Source organism: Gossypium hirsutum, chromosome A06 (assembly GCF_007990345.1).
Source record: "Gossypium hirsutum isolate 1008001.06 chromosome A06, Gossypium_hirsutum_v2.1, whole genome shotgun sequence".
NCBI classification, from domain to species: domain Eukaryota; kingdom Viridiplantae; phylum Streptophyta; class Magnoliopsida; order Malvales; family Malvaceae; genus Gossypium; species Gossypium hirsutum.
This window is the reverse complement of record NC_053429.1, coordinates 37,468,750-37,476,258: the sequence shown is the minus strand read 5'-3', so window position 1 is coordinate 37,476,258 and position 7,509 is coordinate 37,468,750. Positions and strand designations below refer to the sequence as shown.

General features: G+C 36.6%; 2 non-coding genes across 2 annotated transcripts; one reads left to right on the top strand and one right to left on the bottom strand.

The window, feature by feature from the left end:
- The first annotated feature begins 814 nt into the window (after positions 1-814).
- LOC121231583 (small nucleolar RNA R71) lies at positions 815-918 on the top strand. Its single transcript, XR_005929640.1, has one exon. It is a non-coding gene; the product is annotated as a small nucleolar RNA R71 (small nucleolar RNA).
- A 6,196-nt stretch (positions 919-7,114) lies between these two features.
- On the bottom strand, positions 7,115-7,221 carry LOC121231028 (small nucleolar RNA R71). Its single transcript, XR_005929097.1, has one exon. It is a non-coding gene; the product is annotated as a small nucleolar RNA R71 (small nucleolar RNA).
- Between the last annotated feature and the right edge of the window lie 288 nt (positions 7,222-7,509).

The following is a 7,509-nucleotide window of genomic DNA, read 5'->3' as shown; positions in this document are numbered from 1 at the left end:
TTCTTCCCTCCTTTCGCTTTCCACAGCTTCTTGTGCTAACTTTTTTTCAAATTCCGCTAACACTTTCCCACTCCTTAGTGTAACTGCTTTGACATGCTCTCCGGATTTGGTATTACTAAATAAATTTTCTAGTGGTCTTTCCAAGATTAGTTAAGACAGCTGGCTTATCTAAGTTTCGAGTCCTTGGATCGATGCTTGTTGATTCTTAAGTGTTGTCTCGGTATTTTGGAAACGGGTTTTTGACACTGAGATGAATCTAGAAAGCATCTCTTCAAGGTTTGGTTTTTTCTCCTGTTGATAAGGTGGCTGTTGAAAACTTTGAGGATTTTGTGGCTTTTGATTCCCTTGACCTCCCCAGGAAAAATTTGGGTGGTTCCTCCAACCTGCATTATAAGTATTACTGTATGGGTTATTTTGAGATCTAAAGTTATTATTACCCATATAGTTGACTTGTTCTTCTTCTGTTGTACGATTGAAGGATTGGTATTCTATATGCACACCTCCTCTGCTTGAGTCACACCTCATTACTGGATGTACCTATGTAGAATCAAGTAAATCGTCAATCTTTTTATTGAGAAGTTCTACCTGATTAGAGAGCATGGTGACTGAATCGATGTTATAGATGCCGGCTGTTTTTGTTGGCTTTGTCCTCATAACTTGCCACTGATAGTTGTTCAGTGACATCTCCTCTATGAATTCATAGGCATCTTTCTGTGTTTAATTGTTGATGGTTCCGCCAGCAGCTGCGTCAATCATTTGTCTTGTCGAAGGATTCACACCATTATAGAACGTTTGAACTTGCAGCCAAAGCGGTAACCCATGGTGAGGACACCTTCTCAGTAAGTCCTTGTATCTCTCCCATGCATCTTAAAGTGTTTCTAAATCCATCTGCACAAAAGAAGAGATATCATTACGCATGTAACACCTCGTACCCGAGACCGTTGCCGGAGTCGAACACGAGGTGCTAACAGACTTAATTCATTTATTTTCACAGTCCATTTTAAAAATTTCCAGACAAGCTGGCTAACTGCGTCACTGTCACCTTAAAAATCATATCTTGAGTTCCAAAACTCGAAAACAAGTTTCGTAAATTTTACCTGAAACTAGACTCATATATCCATCTAAACTTTTTTTTCTAGAATTTTTCATCGAGCAAATTAGTACAGTTTATTAGTTAAAATCTCCCCTATTTCAGGGTTCGACTACTCTGACCTTCATGCATTACGACTTAGATATTTCCTTGTACAGGGCTTCAATACTTATACCATTTGTTTCTAAAGAAACTAGACTCGAACAGGAATCTGTACATATAGGGCATGACTTCTAATTATCTCTGGTTAATTTATAGTGAATTTCCAAAGTCGGAACAGGGGATCCAGAAATCGCTCTGGCCCTGTTTCACGAAAACTTAAGCATCTCATAAAATATGGCTCATATGGTCGTTTCGTTACTTTCATATGAAAATAGATTCATCAAGGTTCGATTGCATAATTTATTCACTATTTTCCTACTATTTTTAGTGATTTTTCAAATCCACACCACTGCTGCTGTCAGCATCTATTTTTAAGGTAAACTTTACCTATTTCATGGTTTTCCATGAATCAACTAGAATTTGTCATACAAAGCACCAAAATGATCATGATTAACCATTCCAATGGCTAATCGTTACCAAACATTTCCATACCTCTCAATGAACAACATACAAAACGATTATAATGCTATGCTCAAAGTATATATAAGCCATTTTCGCATGGCTATCCAAATTTATACAAAACCAAAGGGTACATGACCAACAACAAAAAGGGTAGTCCTATACATGCCATTTTCACAGTTCAACCAAAAGTGTACCAAAAGGGCTTTGATAGTGTGGACGACTTCGACTTCGACAATCCCGAGTCCGATAGCTGACGAACCAAAATCTATAAAACAGAGATTCAAAGAACGGAGTAAGCATTTAATGCTTAGTAAGTTTTGAGCAATGAAATTAGGCACAACTGAAGTATAGCATTCATATAACTAAACGGATAATTTCATATACACATATTCTCAAAAATCAGTCCTACTTCACATTTCCAACCCTTATATTCACACATGAGGGATCAACTTAACCAAAGGCCGGAAGCTCATTAATTGCCTGAGCGAATAATATTTAAAAGGAATCAACTACTCCAATGCATATACGAAACGTACCTCATCGTTGGGATTTTACGAGCGTATTAATTGAAATTATTACAGCAAGATCGCTCATTCCCAAACCAAGTACCTTCGGAATTTAGCCGGATATAGCTACTTGCTCAAATGCCTTCGGGACTTAGCCTGGTTATAGTAACTCGCACAAATGCCTTCGGGACTTAGCCCGGTTATAGTAACCCGCACAAATGCCTTCGGGCTTAGCCCGAAATTAGTCACTAGCACAAATTCCTTCGGGACTTAGCCCGGTTATCATCCGAATATCCATGCACATATCAATAAATCATGACACATCTATATTTCATTTTCATAACTAGAATTCAAACACAAGTCACTTATCAAGCATTATCATTTTCGGCTCAATAGTTACATACAAAGAGCATGATTTTGATTTACTTAAAACATGATCTAATCGAATCATAATCTAAGATCCATTACTCAAAAACTTACCTCGGATGTTGTCGAACGATTTCGGCGGCTATTCGATCACTTTTTCCTTTCCCTTATCCAACTTTGGTCCTCTAAGCTCTTGAGCTAATTCAAACAAATTTAACTTATTAAAGTCTCATTATGCTAGCTTATGGCCGAATATGGCAAGGAGTTTGATAGGTCATATGGCCACCTTTAGCTCAAATACAAAATGGTCATACGCATTTTTAATCACATTGAGCAATTTAATACAATTAATCTAACATTTCCTCATGTGCACCTTTATGACCGAATACACACATCATTAACCTAATATCAATTAACTAAGCACTTTAACAAATTCTCCTTGAGTCGATTATCTAAGTCAAGATAGATTCATCATTATGCTCGCCTATAACCGAATACATGCAACACCAATCTATCTCATGTGGCCGAATATGCATGTCTATGTTGAGGCCAATTATATGCTTAATACTTCCTACAAATATGGTTACTTGTATTGACTACATACCATTTTGTTTCAAGTTCAAAACTCGGCTAATACACATATATACACTAGTAATCAAATACTAACATTTGCACTTCACCTTACTACCATTTTTCATCCAAATAACGTGAATCAACAACCATATTTCTCTTCTACTTCCTACCATGGCCGAATGCATCAAGACACCATACCATTTCAATTTTGGTCACGGGTTAAACAAAGAACTTAATGTCTAACTCAAAAATGCTAAAAAGAAAATCCAAGAGTCATCAATCCACCATCACATGTATCATTACAAAGCTTCACATTTAGCATGCAAATGACATCAACACAAATCCACCTTAGCTGAAACTTAACTCATCTTCATGCCTCATCACCACAACATCAAACACCAACCAAGAAGACAACACCCATGGCTGAATATCATCTCCATCACATAGCAAAGATTTAAACCATGGGCAAGGTAGAACTCAAGCTAACAACTAAAAACATGCATGGATCTCATGGAACAACATCAAACATACCTCCTCCTAAACACCAACCAACCGAACATGAAGCAAGAAAATCCTCTTCTTCTTCCTTCCTCAAGTCACGGCAATGGAGGAGTAGCCTAGCTCATTTTTTTTCTTTTTCTCTTTCTCCTCCTACTAACCACTATTATTTTATTACCCATGCTCCTTATTTTATCATTCATCCCATAAAACACTAACATAACATGTTTATGACATGTTTTACCCATCACATTTTGTCCACCCTCATTGTCATGGCCAGCCACTACCAATTAAGTGGGGAAATTGACATGCAAGTCCACCCTTTTTAATTACATGCACTAATAGATCCTTATAGATTAACCTATCACATTAAACAAGTGTCACACATAAGTCCTATTAACTAAATTCACATGCAATTAACTAAATCAAAGCTTAAAACTTTCACACATTCATATTCACATATTTTAGACAATAATTATCATATTCAAATAATTTGGTGACTCAGTTTAGCAGTCCCAAAACCGCTTTCCGACTAGGGTCACTTTAGGGCTGTCACAACGCAATTTAGCCATTTTAGCCGGCGAAAAATATTTTAGTAAAAACTTCTCGATCATTTGTTCCCAAGTAGTGATAGACCCTCGTGGTAATGAGTTCAACCACTGTTTAGCTTTATTTCTTAGTGAAAAGGGAAATAACCGAAGACGAATGGCATCATCAGAAACACCATTGATTTTGAATGTATCGCAAAATTCAAGAAAATTCGCCAAGTGTGTGTTGGGATCCTCATCCTACAAACCATCAAACTAAACAAACTACTGTATCATTTGAATTGTGTTAGGTTTTAGTTCGAAATTATTCGCAGCAATAGCAGGTCTAACTATACTAGACTCAGTTCCTATTAAAGAAGGTTTAGCATAGTCATACATAGTACGTGGAGCAGGATTTTAATTAGCTGCAATTGCCAGAGGCAGCTGATTGCCTGGGTTTTCAGCCATATTATCTATTGGGGTTTGAGTATCGTCTTCTTGCTCGTTCTCCGTGTAGCGTAAACTATGCCTTATTTCTCTTTGATTTTTGCAAATTGTACGATCAATTTCTTCGTCAAAGAGTAATGGTCCTGATGGGTTTCTTCTAGTCATAAACTATAAAAACCTACCAAGAGAGAGAAAAAAGTAAATTAATAAATAATAAAATAAAATAAAATTGCAAGAAAAATAAATGGCTAAAGTATAAAAATTTAGTGTTCCTAATATTTCAGTTCCCCAGCAACGGTGCCAAAAACTTGATCTCGTGATTCGTAACAAGTAATAAATATTTATAATGAAGATCAAACCTAGACTAACTATTATCACGACGAAAAGGCAAGCGCACCTATCGAACAATAGTATAGTAATGGCAAGACCGGGATATCGTACCCAAGGGAACCAAAAGTACTAGTAATAACTATCTTTTTATTATCTAGCCTAAGAAAAAAAAGGTTTGTTTTAATTAACTAATTGTTTAAACTAATTAACTGATTTAATTAAAGCAAAGGGAAAGTTTGGAAAAAAGACTTGAAGAAAAGCAATTGATAAAGACGACACCCAAGGAGGAATCCACCTAGATTTCACTTGTTATCTGACTCTAAACCAGACGATTTATTCACTTGACTTGTTCCGTAGAGATCCTTAAGTTAAGTTATTATCCCTATTCAAGACTAATAATGTCTAATCCCAAGATTGAATAACCGATGCTTTTCTCTAATTAACACTCTAGGGTTGCATTAACTCGATCCATGGATCCCCTTATTAGGTTTAACCCTAATCCGATAAAATCTCGGAACCCTATTTTTAGGCGTTCGATCAACTCTGCTTAATTATGCCAAATCTAATCTTAGGTAGGGTCTATTCCTCCTCTGCATAAGCACATCAAATCATGAATTAATACCCAGAATATTAACTCAAGCATTAAGAACACATAATTAAGAACAAATCAAGTATTTATCATACAGTTCAGATAGTAATAACAAGATCCATCATAGGTTTTGTTCCCCTTAGGTATCTAAGGGATTTATTTCATAATAAAATAGGAGTACATCCCAAAAGTATGAAAATAACAAAACATAAAGAAAACTCTAAAACCCCTGAAGGAATTCTGAGAGAGATCTTTAGTCTTGTAGTAGCTCCGGCTTTTGAGATGGATTGTCTGGCTTTCTTCAAGTAATTCCTGGCGTGTGGTTCTATATTCCAGAAAAGTTCTAGAAAGAGGGGCTTCCTTCTAGGTCACATTTAGGGTGTTTATATAGGCTTTGGATTGGCTTTCTTCCTCCCTAAGTACCCTTTTCCATGTAGAATACAACTCTTTGAAAAAGGGACACGCCCGTGTGCCACGGCCGTGTGACGTGATTACTAGGCTGTGTTCGATCTGTTGAATTGTAACGGCCGTGTGGCCTCAATGGTTAGGCCGTGTGAATTGTGAAAACCTTGGGTGACACCCCCGAAGGCCACGGGCGTGTGAGGTGCCCGTGTGACAAGGCTTAGGCCTTGTCATCTTCTCGATTTGGTATGTTTTTGTCCCTTTTTAGCTCGTTTTTGGCTCCTTTCGACTCTTGGTGCTCTCCTGAGTACAAAACATGAAATAACCGGATTAAGAGCACCAAAATCCACAAATCTAGTAATAAACATCCATAAATATGCTAAGTATTTGGGGTATAGATATGTATAATTTGGCGATTATCACCTACATTACGATAATAGTTAGTTTCAAGAACAATTAATTATAAATATTTAAAACTTATCACGAAATCACGCGATCAGGTTTTTGGCGTCGTTGCCGGGGAACTAAGATATTAGGAATGCTCAATTTTTATTACTTTAGCCATTTATTTTTCTTTGAATTTAATTTAATTTAATTATTATTATTTATTAATTTATTTTTTCTTTCTCTTGGCAGGTTTTTATAGTTTATGACTAGAAGAAACTCGTCAGGACCATTACTTTTTGACGAAGAAATTGATCGCACAGTTCACAAAAACCAAAGAGAAATAAGGCGAAGCTTAAGATACACAGAGAACGAGCAAGAGGATGATACTTAACCCCCAACCGAAGATATGGCTGAAAACCAAGACAATCAGCTACCTACTGTAATTACAGTTAATCAAAATCTTGCTCCACGCACTATGTATGATTATGCTAAACCTTCTTTAATAGGAACTGAATCAAGCATAGTTAGACCTACTGTAGCTGCAAATACTTTTAAACTAAAACCTAACACTATTCAAATGAAACAACAATTTGTTCAGTTTGATGGTTTCTAGGATGAGGATCCCAACGCTCACTTAGCAAACTTCTTGGAACTATGCGATACATTTAAAATTAATGGTGTTTCTACTGATGCCATCCGTCTTCGGTTATTCCCTTTTTCATTGAGAAACAAAGCTAAACAATGGTTGAACTCATTACCATGAGGGTCAATCACTACTTAGGAACAAATGACCGAATAATTTCTATTAAAATATTTCCCGTCGGTTAAAATGGCTAAATTGCGTAATGATATCTCTTCATTTGTGTAGATGGACTTAGAAACTCTTTACGATGCATGGGAGAGATATAAGGACTTACTGAGAAGGTGCCCTCACCATGGGTTAACACTTTGGCTTCAGGTTCAAACGTTCCATAATGGCCTGAATCCTTCGACTCGGCAAATGGTTGACATAGCTGCTGGGGGAACCATCAATAATAAAACATCTGAAGATGCTTATGAGTTTATAGAAGAGATGCCATTGAATAACTATCAGTGGCAAGTCATGAGGACAAAGCCAACAAAAACAACTGGTGTTTATAACGTCGATTCGGTCACCATGCTCTCTAATCAGGTAGAACTCTTGAATAAGAAAATTGATGGTTTTTTTAGTTCTTCATAGGTTCACCCAGT